Source organism: Protopterus annectens, chromosome 3.part1 (genome assembly GCF_019279795.1).
Source record: "Protopterus annectens isolate FY-2018-M chromosome 3.part1, PAN1.0, whole genome shotgun sequence".
NCBI lineage: Eukaryota > Metazoa > Chordata > Ceratodontiformes > Protopteridae > Protopterus > Protopterus annectens.
The window spans coordinates 742,293,346-742,308,596 of NC_056732.1; positions in this window are offsets into that span (position 1 = coordinate 742,293,346).

The window sequence follows — 15,251 nt, forward strand, 5'->3', positions numbered from 1 at the left end:
AGCCGAGCTAACTTTGGTTCCACCGTCCTCAAGAGTCTGTTCCATTGAGCCACCCAGGGCTGAGGTGCTAGGGACGCAGTCCCATCCAGCAAGAATGAAGGCGAGATTGACAACTTAACATTGAGAAGTTATGTACCTACCATAACGTTCCATGTTAGTTGTCTTCTTCTCGCCTTCTTTCTTGTGTCCCACCCTCCAACCCCCTAGCCTGGACAGACCGAAAGGATCTTTTTGGGCCTTCTTTCATCCCAGCTTGGATTCCCATGGTTGCCCTTTTTTTCTGGGTACATTATATATATAGGTATGCCTCTTTTCCTTTGTTCTGGAATCAGAACTGCTATGGTGTTATCTATCAAATGAGATCTGGGTAGTTAGCGCCTAGCATTGTGGGATACAGGGGAGCCTTGAGCCGGTAAAAATAGCTCTCAAGATTTAGTATAGGCCGAGTTACAGCCGAGGATCGGCTCCGAACCCATCCAGCAAGAAAGAAGGCAAGAAGAAGACAACTAACATGGAACGTTATGGTAGGTACATAACTTCTCATTTATCATCACTATATGTGTTAATGGCAGATTACCTTTCCAAAGAATAGCTATTCCTCTTCTTTTCTGAGTAAATTGTGAATTAGCTATAACCGTATACTGTTTATTATTAAGTCTGCCTACATCATCTGTTAATAAATTTGTATCTTGAATAAATATTACCTGTGACAAAAACAGTTGTATATATTTGTAGAAATTATTCCTTTTGCAACCATTATTTAACCAATTTACATTAATTGAAATACATTTTATATTTGCCATTTTCAACTTAAAAGAAGAGATAGTTTAGGGCTTTCTTGAGACAAATAGCATGATAATCCATCTATTTCTGAGGAAGATTTTGTATTAATAATTTTAAAACTCAAGAAATTTATAACGGTACTGTAGTTCAGTTTAAATGATTTCATAGACACCTGAGTAAGAATAAATAATCCAAAAAACAAGTAATATAAAACAAGTCTAGCTATCTTTCTCTCCATGGAGTATACAACTCCAGACTTGAATAGTAACTCTATCCAAGTCATTCTGCATAACAGTAGAAGCAAAATTAGTTCAGCTCGGCCATATTAATTAAATTATTCTAATAGATTTAGTGTGAGAATTAGATAATTTGAGTGTTATAACAACTCTTAAAATGATTAAGTATTTATAAATTTAACATTATAGTAAGCCCTTAAATTATAATATTTCTGAATGTCTGTCAAAAAACACTGACAACTTTTACCACATGTGAACATATATCAAACAATATACATACTTGTGTGCATACAGTTAACAATATCTAGAGAGAACTTTTCCATAAATTTGATACTGATTTTTATGTAGCATGAATGATTTTGTTGCTATATAAGTTCAGTGTTTAAGTAAATTCCATCTGAGCATTAACAAACATTACATCAATACTGAGAGACATCAGTCTTGATTAATAGTAACTCTGATATCAAGTCTTCTAACATACTTAGTAATTATTATATATTTTTCTCCCTTTAACTGCATGTTTTATGTTTTATAGGATTATGTAACAATGACAACCTGAATAATTAGTATAGCTTTTCTTGTCACTTGAGTGGCAACATTTATCATTTTCTAATAATGCAGTTATCCACATGTCTCTAAGAATAGCATAATAACATTAACCCCTGTCACAACATCTTTCCAGATTCCATCTCAAATCCTTTGCAAACTTGTAATGATCCTTCTCAATGCCATGTAGTATATATCTGTTACAATATACTGAGCATTTGTGACTGAGAATGTTATTATGTATCTATTATAGACAGTACCTGTAAAAATTACATTTTAAGGATAATATTGAAGCATGATATTCATGACTCAGTTATAAGGAACATGGATATTATTTCTAATATCAAGATTAGACACCTTTCTTGAGTTTACAATCATGTATGTATACCATCAAAATCATATGCAATACACTATCTATGTAATTCTACATCCTTTATCTACAACATAGTTCAGTTTTTTGATCTGTCAGCCCATGAGAAACTTTCTTAGTGCATCTGTCCATGAGAGATTATTATTTCAGTCACTGTCTTTAAGGTTTCCACATGTTCCTTACAGCTACCAGTACAAAAGACAACTATCAAGAATTCACAGTGATATTCATTTTAAACATAAAATCACATATCAATATAAATCTATTAAACAAAACAATACTGTGTTTGATCATGCACGTCCCAACATCTAGTCAGTCCACATTAACTCATTAATCTACGTCTAACTCTGTTGTCGCTTATTCAGAAAGTAACCGATATGTCTCCAAACATTAAACATTAACTTATGTAAACATCACAAACTATTCAGTTATTAGTATTTGTCTGCAGAACTATCTATCACTACATGTTTTAGTATGTACATGTTAGTCTATTATACTATCTTTTAATACATTTACTGACTTGTCAATAAACCATATTCAAATGTTCTCTTCAGCTTCAAAAAAGGGCAACACCAACATACACTGGTGAGAAATTTGAGAATGCTAATACAATTATTTAACATCACAAACATTCTCTTTCATGTAATAGGATCACAGCTTTAAAATGAAAGAGAAATAGTATGGGAGCTAAAGTCTAATTTGTTTAAATCCTTGCCTTGACTTTTTTATTGTTCTAGATTTTTAATACATTGATAATTCATGTTACTGGGCAACACTCAGGACCAATAGACTTTACAAATTCAGAGCAGGGCATTTAAAATGTTTATCAGTACATCTAACAAATTTTCTATTTATGTACAACTACAACTGCCATATTATGTTTATTGATTTTGAGTTATCCAGTTTCATACCTAAGTATTACCTTTGATATGATCATTCTACTACATTCAATTTTAAATAAGCAGTCCATTGTCTCATGTAGCATATCTAGAGGTGAGAAACTCCATAGGCAGCCAGCATGGGTTGTACTAAAAATCTTCACTTAAGTATTGCTCTCTCACGAGCTACATAAACCTGACAAATGTCCTTTCTCTATGTCGTCTGTTTACCACTTTGAAGAGTACCACTTCATTTTTACAATAATGTAAGTTACTATCATAACAAACCACCTTTTAATGAATTATCCATTGCTTCCCCAGTCTCTGTATCCTCCGGTATCATTCAATTAATTTATCTACAACCTCTATGTCTATTTTGCTTTTTATAGTCACTCTCAGCATAGTAACAGCTCAGCACCCATTTAAGGATTGTTTGCCCCACATCCTCGACCAAATAAAACAAAACTAAAAGGTTAACACTGTTATTAGCGTTCATATTTGTCTTCTCTTTCTGCCCATCTTAATGAAAATTGACTTGTTTAATAGCCCTGCTTTTCTTCTTTCATTATCCCAGCAGTTAAACTAAAGCATCACATCTAAGTTAGCTCCCGGTTTAGAGAGATTCAGGATTTTTCATATACATAAGAGGATTACACAATAATACATGCTGCAAGAACACTTGACCTTCATTTATATGATTATGTTGGTTCACCATTTAGGGAGTGCATTCAGTGCCCATTGCTTTCAATAATCAGAAAAAAAGAAAAGAGAAAAAATTGAAATGGCAAGTAGAGCATAGCTTCATCCTCTAAGCTAATTACACATGCGCACTAGAACCCGACGACTCAGAGTTACAGTTGAGGCATTTTCATTTGGAATTTGATAACAGAGCTCAAATTCCCCCCTCTCAAGATCATCGCCACTCAATGCACAGACATTCAAAACACAAAATGAAAGCATCCAAATCCGTGCACAACTGCCGAAAAGCTTCGCTTTCATCTCTTGTCCAACAAACTAAAATCAAAGCCATTTTATTAATCTTTTAGACAGGATCACAATAATTTGAAACCACCCATATGGATGAGAAAATCCACATCACTCCAAACTCCAACACATATAAGGAGAGCCAATAACAAAAAAAAAAAAGACAAACAAATATATTGCTGTCATCACTCTATTCAAAATCTCTCATACTAGCACTCATAACCGGCATTATATCCAGCCAGAAAACATCCATGACTGTCCGGGCAGCAGATCTTTTCTTTCATACTATTTGCATTGATTTGTACATGCTAGTCTCACTTATACTCAAGCCCTCAGCTACTGCATCATTATTTTACTTCATATATTCAAGTGTAGTATTAATAATAAATCTCTTGAGATAATTTTTTATATTAAAAATAATCAGACATTTAGTAGTTAAGTAAAACTGTACATTTTAGCATTCAAATACAAAGTATTAACATAATGATAGATGAAATAAGTGAGATTATCTTTTAAGACACATTACCTTTAAAAGGTTGAAAGTATTGCATGTTTGGTTCTCCCCCTTTTTTCACACATTTTATAATATGAAGACTGAATCATGTACATATGAAGTTAGACCTGTAAGAGGGCACTGGTTAGTAGTTAGAGAACATATATATGTTGTTCAAATACAAAGTCATTTTTCATTTAATTTCTTTTTCTTCTCTACATTTTTCAATCCATTTCTTTCTGTCATTCATTTCTAGGAGCTGGTATTCCATTCCATTTCTTCAGATTGAGCAATTTTTTTTTTGATTTTATAAAGGTTAGTGCAGAGTCTAGATACTCGAAGATTTTTGTCTTATCAGGAAGAAATATTTTTAGTCTTGCTGGAAAAAGTGAATGAACTTTGATCTGTTTCTTCTTTAGTTCTTTGATTAGTGGCAGAAAACATTTTCTTTTTGAGACTACAGTCAAAGAATAGTCATTATCAAAGCTTATTGTCCTTTCATTTAATTTGCTGTGAGATTTTGCCCATACAGTTTTAAGAATTAGTTCTTTGTCTTGTGAGGAGAATAATTTGACTATGTCAGATCTCGGAGCACAGTTTTTATCTGATAAAGGCATAACACCACGGGACCTATGCTCTCTCTCAATCCCATATGACATAGCTTCTGATAATCCAAGTGTATTAGAAAGCCAAGATGTCAATAAACTTTGATAGGAGTGAATTCTGTTTTAAATAGAAGTCAGTATTGTTTTCTTCTTCTGGAAGTCGTTTTTCTACATCATTCAGGGCATCTTCTATTCCTGTTATTTGCAGTTTCTGTTGGTTGAGAGTCTTCTGAATTTGTTCCATCTGCTTTGTACATTTGTCCTTGAAGTCATCTATCTTAATATCCATTTTGTCCATTTTTGTTGACAATTCGTGTATATTAGTCAAAACCATTTGAAGTTCTTTCTTAAGTAGAGTGTCTTGAGAGTTTTCCTTAAAGTAACTCATCTTGTCTGAAAAAATATCTTCCAGTTAGTTGTTTGACAGGAAAATTTAGGAGTATTTAAGTATTTTTATATGTTATCATAGATAAAAGTTTCTGTTATTACTTTTTGCCAAAAATAAAAAAAAAATGATAACTTAGAAATAAAATTTCCTGTATGAGATATGACAAATATAGCAGAGCTGGAGAATTCTGCTTTTATCTCCTCTGCATCTTGGCCATGCCAGACCATATGAAAATTTCTGATAAAAAATGGGGTGTCGTGATGGGCACTAGTGCTAATAGTTACTGAAATATTGTAATGGCTCAGTGGGAAGCGAAATATGTGTTCACTGATGTAAACAAATGGAAGACTTATATATTGCTCTATAAGAGATTCATAGATGATATATTTTTCCTTTGGAAGGGCAATGAAGAACAGCTGTTGGCTTTTGTTGATTATCTCAGTAAAACAACATCATTTTTGGACTTTGATTTCAACAGTTAAAAAGAGAAAGTAGACTTCCTTGATGTTACACGTCAAAGAGGAGTAGACGGTATACTCAACACACATATATTCAGGAAAGATTGCTGCAAAAATGGTCTCTTGCATAAAACTAGCATGCACCTGGGACATATATTCCCCCATGTTATCAGGGGACGGATTCTTAGAATGTCCATGTTATGCACTAATGAGACAAACTACAGTGAAGAAACTGAACAGTTGTACAGCACCTACGTAAGAGAGGCTACAAGGTAAATGAGATTTAATAAGGGGCTGCTGAGACCAAGGAGGTGAGAAGAACCAAAGATAGACTGCATTTTCTTCCTGACATTATTGAGAAGGAAGATAAACCCATAAAGAGCAATAGAGAACCAACAGGAAGAATGAGATGTCTGCTTACATATAGCAATGATGTGCAACAAATATGTGATATAATAAGAAACAACTGGAAGATCTTGACAGCAGATGAAAACATCCAATGTTTACTGGCTGATGTGCCAAGATTCTGTTTTAAAAATAGAAAGAATTTAAAACAACTGCTATGTCAAGATAGACCTACAAGCAAAATGAACTCAGTCACTATGAGAATGGGTACATTCCCATATAGAAAATGTAAAGTATGTAGACTTCTAAAGTTCAAGTACTGTTTTGAACATGAACATCCTATTACTAGGAAGGAATACAAACTTAAGATTTATGCCAACTGTAATATAAGAACATTATTTATGTCACTTGCTGTAATGTATGCACTGTTTTTTATGTTAGTAAGACCAACAGACCCTTTAAAGAGAGGATATGTGCCATTTAAGTGACATCAGGCTAAAAAGTAAAACCAGTGCTTTATCACAACATAGTATAAATTATCCTGGCCATAGTTTCAATTTTATGGCGCTTGAAGTGTTGACTGAATATATGAGAATGGGGATCTCTGCAGTTTGACTGAGACTGTGGAAACTCACTGAATTGCTGACTTGCAGGCTGATAAACTGTCTGGATTAAATGGAATGTTCTCTTTAAAACCTTTATTGAAAGGGCAGAGGCTAAGGAAGAAGACTAATTGGCTAAGCCCATACCTCTCAACCTTGAAACATCAAAAATCTGGACAAGGCCCATGAAAAATAGGTACAAATCTGTACGCTGATTAACATAACATTTGCATACACAATTACACAACCCCGCCTACTCCAATGGAATTTTGGGATACCAACTTTCAAACACAAACTGAAGAACAGAACAAAGATATAACACCAGAGTCCCCCTGCAGCCATTCCAATGTCCCATTACCTGGCTATTTTACCCCATTTACCATAAACAGTAATGTGTGCATACTGGTTTACTTCTACAATGATTTTTTGGATTTTATTTTTTCATTTTATAGCGCAATGCACAAACAATAATAGATATCTGCTAAACAAAGCAATGCTGTCTCACAATGAAAATAGACTTGGCATTAAAACTTCTCTGCCCTTGAAACTCACATTCATTGAAACAACATTAACACAAGGCCCCTTGAACAGAAAAGAAACATACATGCATTCTTTGATACACATTCTTGACTTTATTAAATTATATTCTTGTATAATATAGCACACTTGTTAGACTTAAGTTAGAGCGCATTTTAAATTTGTTTAAACATTTGTCCAGTAGGCAATGAAACAAAATGCACGAACTACTATTGACAAAACTGCCCTATTCAGAACATTTCCATGATAAAAGTCTACTTTTACACACACACACACACACTTTATATATATATATATATATATATATATATATATATATATATATATATAAATATAGAATGCCAGTAGTGTAAGCCCATAGGCATCTTGCACAGCTTCTTGGCACTTATTTTCAATTTCACTTTTTTGGGGGGGGAGGCCAAAAACCAGGGACACCTCAACATACCACTAAGCCAAATCAGCAGTTTTATGAAAGACAGGAATACTGAAACTTAAGTGGCTATCATTTAGTGAGTTCAGGCCTCCCTTCTCACTATAGCTCTCAACTTCTTAGCACAAAAAACCTGGACAAAGCCAATAATGGGGGAATACAGCCCCATAATAGGGACAGATTTTAAATACTGATCTTATAAACTTAGAAAATTGCTAGAATAAAAGGTTTTGTGTTACATTTGTTTTCTGAAGAATATGAAGTCTGAAATTCAAATGCCAAAATCCTGAAAACCACAGATTTAATGAGGAACAGAACAAAAATATGAGGCATAAATTTACAAGTGATGGTGGCTAGGGACTTTAGGCTCTTTTTATCTGTACCCAAGGTACAAGGTTTGAGCCCGAGAACCTCTAGCCACCAGATGTATTCAGGTGGGGGCATTTTCACACTAACACACACACACACCCCTATGGCCAGTTTAGATTGTCCAATCCACCTACTGCATGTCTATGGAGTGTGGCAGGAAACCAGAGCATCCAGAGGAAACCAATATAACTTTAGGTAGGAGATGCAGACTCCACACAGAAGGCACCCCAGCTGAAAATTAAACTAGAGAACCTCTTGCTGTGAGATGACGCTAACCACTGCACCACCACATATACACATACACATAATCATGCCTATATCAATATGAATGCATGTGTTTGTGTGTGTGTGTGTGTGTGTGTGTGTGTGTGTGTTAGCTATATAAACATATAGAAATGTAAAAGAATAACATAACACCTGCAAACGTTCAAAATAAAAGAATGTTGCATAATGAAAAATGGTTGTGATGCAGTGAATGTTTTCATATTCTATTTGCTTTTCAATGATTATTCAGCTTTCTTGGAAGGTTAATTGCTCACATCTAATATTTCAATATTTTACATTTTTTCATAAGAATCATAAATTGTGATTCATTCAAAATATATTGTAAGACAAGGCAATATGTTATATTCTGTGGCAATATACCACTATAGGTGATATGCTAATAAAAAGCAGTGTTATTGCAAATCAAAAATGCATTTTTCAGGTACATTTTCATATATTATTTTGAAATGTAGTCTAGAAATTCTTAAAACATTATCATTCATAACAATCAATATTGCTTTTGTGTATTTATACTGTAACCACTCCATGCATTACAGTCTAGATAAAAGGAACATTCTCTGTGCTGAGTAAAACAAAAATTAACCTTGAAAAAGCTGCATAGATTCACTATTCTGCATTTTCTTCAACACAGAGCATTGTTTCAGGCATAAGAATTGGCTAGCTAGAATGCTATTCTGAAATTGATGTATGTATATGATTCATGCCGAGAGGTGCTGAAAACTTCTAGGTGATCCTTTTCCTTTTTTTTTTTTTTTTTGCTACAGAATTAGGGTTTCTGTATTTTAGCAAACAATCATTTATTTATCATTTTTATGCCAGTAGTTAAAATGGTATATGCCTACAGGATGCCTCAAGACAAGTATATTTTTCTAGTCATTTAATGGGAAGTTAAAGCTTTGTTGTATAGACAACAGAAGCTATTCCTCAAATCAGATATAAAACTGAACACCATTAAAATGATTAAAACATGTCATAGGCTTAAAATTCAACCTTAATACTGGCTATTGCAACAGATATTTAAAGACTTTTAAAAACAAAGTGCATCTATTGAAATATCTATCTCTAGAAGAAGGGAAGCTGCTTGACTTTATGTGCTTTTTCAGTTTTATTGCAACTTACTGACACACACACACACACACACACACACACACACACACACACACACACACACACACACACACACACACACCACTCTCTCTCTGTTTTTGTGTAAGTACCGTGCAGAAATGCTCCATTTGAATGTCAGCAGTAGCAGCTGTGCAGAAATGCAACCGCATTTGCAGTTCTTTCCCAAGCAGGCTTACACACCACTACTCATAGTGGTTCACATACCTTACAGAGCTCCCATTCATTTGACGTACCTTAAGCAGCAACAAGCAACAACTCGCTGTGCAGAAATAGCAGAGCTCCCAAGCAGGCTTCTCGTTAAGAGAATAAATAAACTGTCCTCATGCGCATTAACACAGGCACACCTCTTTCTGAAAATAAGAACACAACCTAACCTTTCAAATGTTGCAGCAGTCATGTCAATCCAGGAGCCAGCCAGAAATCCGAGAAACTGCAGCAGTAAGTCCAGAGCTCCATATTGCAAGTGCATTCTAGTGTCTTTGTAGAGATATTGCCAAACAATCATTCTAAACACATCTTTCAGGTGTAGCTGTGACTATACAAACATCAGTGTTTAATCATAATGGCTTCCAATAACTGAGTGCAAACCCCACCCCCAAAAAAAAACACAGTGTTAAACCAACACGCACCAACTTATTAATCCTCACCCAATGATGTTTGCTTACCATCCCATTCAACAAAAAAAAAATTAAGTCACAAAAGGAATGGCCCAGGTGACCTGCCTGATATGTAGGTTTCAAAAGCCTGAAGAGCTCCATGACATCCTTAATCCACCCTTGTCCTTGAATTTCCCCACTGAATCTTTTCTTTCAAACATGTTCACATTTGGTAAACAAAACAAACCATGGCCTGCATCCACTATCAGTCCCAGAATATAATGCCTTGCTTGGGCCGACTTACTTCTGCCTAGCCAACAGAACACCCAGTTCCCCACACATCCCCAAAAATATATGCATACCTTCTAGTGCTTTGTCAAACCCTCCACCTACTCTTCATCCAAATAATTTCCCACCTTCTGGCTGCCTACCCTCTGCTGCCAAATACAATGGAGAGCAGTGCTAAACCTCTTAAAGTACACTGGCACAAGCCACTGAGCATCTCATCGGCATAGCCTTGTCAATGTAAAACTTAAACCCAACTACCATGCCCAACAACAGCCACTCTTCCTCCCAAACTGGTAATCAATGAAAAATGGATTCAATATCTACCTTCACCAGCCATGGGTCTATAAACTCCCAAATAACCTGCACTACTTCATCCAAAGATGCATAACTGACTTTTGTGCCATCTTCTGAAATAAAATCATATGCAGAACTCCCCTCGGGATAAAACAAATAGTGACTCAAAGAAGTTCCCTGCTGACTTCTCAAGAACCAACCCCAACAGAGAAACCATAAAGCTGTTAAAGGGAGGAATATCAAACGGACCCAATAACCTACCCACCCACCCACCCACCATTCCTTCACCACCAAGCCTTCCAAATCTCATCCTTCCCTTGCAAGGAATTCAGATTCCTACAGTTTCACCCACCCCCTCCCACCCTTTATTTAATAGAAAACCCTCATAAACTCAACTATTAATTCATCTGCAACTGCTGAATCAGGAAATTGTATGAGCTGCTGACATAATACCTGTATGTTAATGGGAATATGCATCCCTTGTTCATCCCATAGTCCCACAAAAGGACACCTGCCTTTTCCACTCCTGAAAACTCCCCCTACTCTGATGACTCTGAGATCCAGGAAATGATAAAGGTAACCCATCCAATTCAGGCTGCTTCAAAATCAGACTAACTGACATGACTTCCCTTCTGCCTCCTGCACAGCTGAATGCATACCCGTACACCTGGAACAGGCCACAGTCTACCTATCCTCTTCCATCACAAAGTCGCTAAAGCCACCACTTAAAGGTTTTACTATTCAGAGCTTCCAACTCCATCAGATGCTGAACCCCATTTGCACCAATTAATTCAAAAATGTCAACATAACCCCCCTTTTCAAATCTTTCCTTTAACTGAATGCGGTATATGAAGGGTCAAAAGGAACACCTCCCTACACATGCCCCACGCCCTACCAATCACCTAGATGGGTCCCAAAGTCTGACCCCAGCTCATATTGTTGTGATTCTACCCACACCTGTGGATGACCCCAAACTCCCCATAAACAAACCTAAACCCTCATTGTCAAAAATCTCCTCATGAACCTGTGCCCCTTCACTAAACCTCTGTCATTCTCCCCCCACACCCCCTGCCTCACCCTGGCCTTGATGCACCTCATCCTCACCTGTCCCCACACTACTCCCAAACTGCACCAACTCTGACATGTCTAAAGGAGTACATATAATGTATCATTACCTGTGACCTCACTGCTCACCACTCCAGTGGCCAGAACTTTCACCACAGCAACATCCATTGCCTACTGAGTACGCCTACCTTGGACCTCCGACTTGACACCCACTGTCTGCTTTCACCTCTTCCAGCTGGACTCACCCAGATCGTCCGTCACTGACAACTCACTATCTGGCCAATCTCAGAAAAGTTGCTTCACCTGAATGATGATGGCCACCATGTCTGACACAAAGTCTGTACTTTCACCATCTGCTGAAGAAGAGACAACCGTACATCCTCTGGGAGAGAAAAAAAAAACTGTATTCACTGTATGCCTCAAGCAATACAGTCCCCATGAGGCATGCTGCACAAACTGCACCAAACAACCTCTTTAGAGCATTTTTTGCCCCACCAGGCTATGTTAAATCTATATACCTGGTACTGACCAAGCACTTTCCACCAGACAAAGGGTCACCACATGACCTAACAACCCACTTTCCATTGTCGTTCCAGGCATATAGCCAACCATACATTAGGACAAATTTGACTCATCCCCCTGCACTGTGATCCTGTACCCTACTTTACATGTTCTACTAACCCAGCTGCTAGCAAGATAACATCTGTGTGTTTAGTTTCCACCAAGATGAAATAGCAATCCCTACATAAAGCAAGGTTCACTCTAGAAATTATTTCTTCATTACTGTGACTTTACAAAAAAAAAAATAATAATAATACCTATATGAAATGAAGTTTGCTCTACAAATTATTCCTAGCCATTAATGTGTCTTTAGACAGGAAATAGACAACCTAAAAGATGAAACAGCACAATACAGATACAACTAAGAAACATTGAAATCTTGAACCACAAAGCATTATAGGGAATGACAATGTACACCTCGTATGGAATGCTCATTAACAAAAAGAAAAGTAGAATTGAACATTGAGATTACTATACCTTGCGATTACATATCTTTTCATATAGAAAGACAAAAAGATATAAAATACCAAGTTTTTCAACCTGAAACTAAGAGCTATGGGAAAAAAGACACCCAGACAGTTTAAAATGCCCCCAACAGTGGAAGGAGAAATCCCTGAAGAGATATCCTGTGCAACAGCAACCTCCCTGTTACCTCCCCCAACAGACCTTCAGCAGAAATCTAACACCATTGACAAGTATGCTGCTTGGCCATCCCCCAACGGTACTTGTGGCAGAAGTTCTCAACCTTTTAATGCAAAATCTGGACAACTATCACTACTGGGGAACAAAGCCCCCAAATTAGGGACAAATTAGAAATATTGCTCTCATAAACTCAGTAAGTTCCTAAAATAAAAGACCTTCTATTACCCTGACTTCTGAAGGATATGAAGTTGCTGCAAACATCCAGCAAATCAAAAATTTTATGCAGAACCAGACTGCAAAAATCCAGACAGTTGAGAGATATACTTCCTGCCCCCCCACCCCACCCCCCCAATGGCTACCACTACAACATGCATGCACAGATGCAACACTTACAGTCAAGGAAAGTACCCTAAACCAAGTCTATAGCTTTGCTTACTGCACCAGACGATGAACTACCAAAAATACCTATACCACCACATAAATACTTACAATTAAGTGCCACGGACAAAGAAGGATATTTTGTTTTATTTATTTATTTTTTTTGCAATCTGATTTTTTATTAGCATTTTTTTAAAGATACAGGTACATAACAAATATAAGTCACACAATGCAAATAGGTTCAGGACAAAAAAGTTAAAAATCTTCATACATTCTGCTTAGGAACAAGTATAGTCAGTTCTGATATAGTAAAAAGAAAAAAGAAATGTACCTTCTTTAAACAAGTGAGTAGGATATTAGCTAACATAGTTGTAACAAAAGTTTACTGACAGGTAATTTGTGAAGGTATATCAGTACGTCTAAAACCCATTTGATTTAATTATATACAATATATACATACAACTGTCACTAAATGAATGGATGTTAGTATAAGAAATTTAGAATATAGTGCCTGCACAAGTGTAGGAGAAGATATCGTAAGATGTCATGACAGATGTAATCATTCAAGGGTTTTGTTAGAGATAGCTATTAAAAAGAGAAGGTATTTACCACTGAACTAGTATTCCACATGAACAAGGTAAGTTGAAAACCAGGGGATTAAGATGAGGCCCGAGGGACTGAGAGAAGGGATGAAAGTCTACCTAAGTAGGATGTTGATTAAGAGCATCTAGGAGGCTACCCCAATTCTTCTGGAAGTAGCTTAATTTCTTTTTGCTTGTTGTCTTTAGTTTACTTGCCAAAACATATTTAACAGCCATCGATTGGAAGTCCTTCCAGGACATTTTGGCTCTGTCTAGCCAGTTTAAAGTAATGTAAGTTTTGTAGCACACACAATGTCACAATAATTTGTTTAGTTTCAGATTTAAATGAACTTGGGTAAATATTTAATAATGCCATTTCCCATGCTAGAGTTGACTTCATATAGCCCATTTTCTCCAGTCGTGCTCTTAAGGAGCACCAAAGTTTATATACATTTTTACAGGACTAGAAAATGTGGAATATGTCTGCAACAGAATTAGGGCAAGTTGGGCATAGAGGTGAGGTGTTTGGGTATTTTGTTTGTTTTTTAAACAAAATTGGAATTCCAGTCTTTTGCACTTGGGTATGGTTTCTCCTGCAATTTTTTTTTTTTTTTTTTTATTAAAAACGTCCCACCCCTGGCAACTGAAAAGGTGGTAACTCCACACAACTTTCGCAGACCCATTAATACCACTCAACCAAAGCAATACAATGAATCCAAACCAGGGAAACACATCTACATTCCAAACAAAACTACATCACACTGAGAATGGTCCACTCCTTACATGCAAACACTTCCACAGCCAAACCACACATGGAGCAAGTGAGCTCCAAATCCAAATCAACACTTCACATTTACAAACAACACAAACCACCCATAAAAATACAGCATCACCAAAACACAGATGTCTTTACCCTGACACCCAGAAACCACTCATGCCAAACACCACCCCCACTAACAAAGAAAGCCAACCAATCAACAGCCTTCAAATCAGCATGAATTCCTTGAATGGCATGAACATTGAAACTCAAACATCTGTAAAACAGAAAGACAACCTGACTGCACTGGGCAAAACATATGAGGCAAACACCTGGACACTTACTAAAAATCTGTACAGCAGAGAGGCATGCTCTGGCCAAGCACCACAAGTCCATATTGTGCAGCAATGCAGTCCAGCCAGCACTCATTGCCCCCCTTTCCTTCCTCTTCATTTGCACCAGGCATTTACAGCTCCTTCATAGCTGTTTTTTAATCAACTGCTGACATACCGATGCACTCATCTCCCCAATCCCAAAACAATCACTTGATGCACAAGTAGCAATGGGGCAGAAGAGAAAGGCAGCTTGATGTACTCAATGACCATTAACCATGCTATAAAGGAAGCTACTCAGCACCAATGAACCTTTCCTG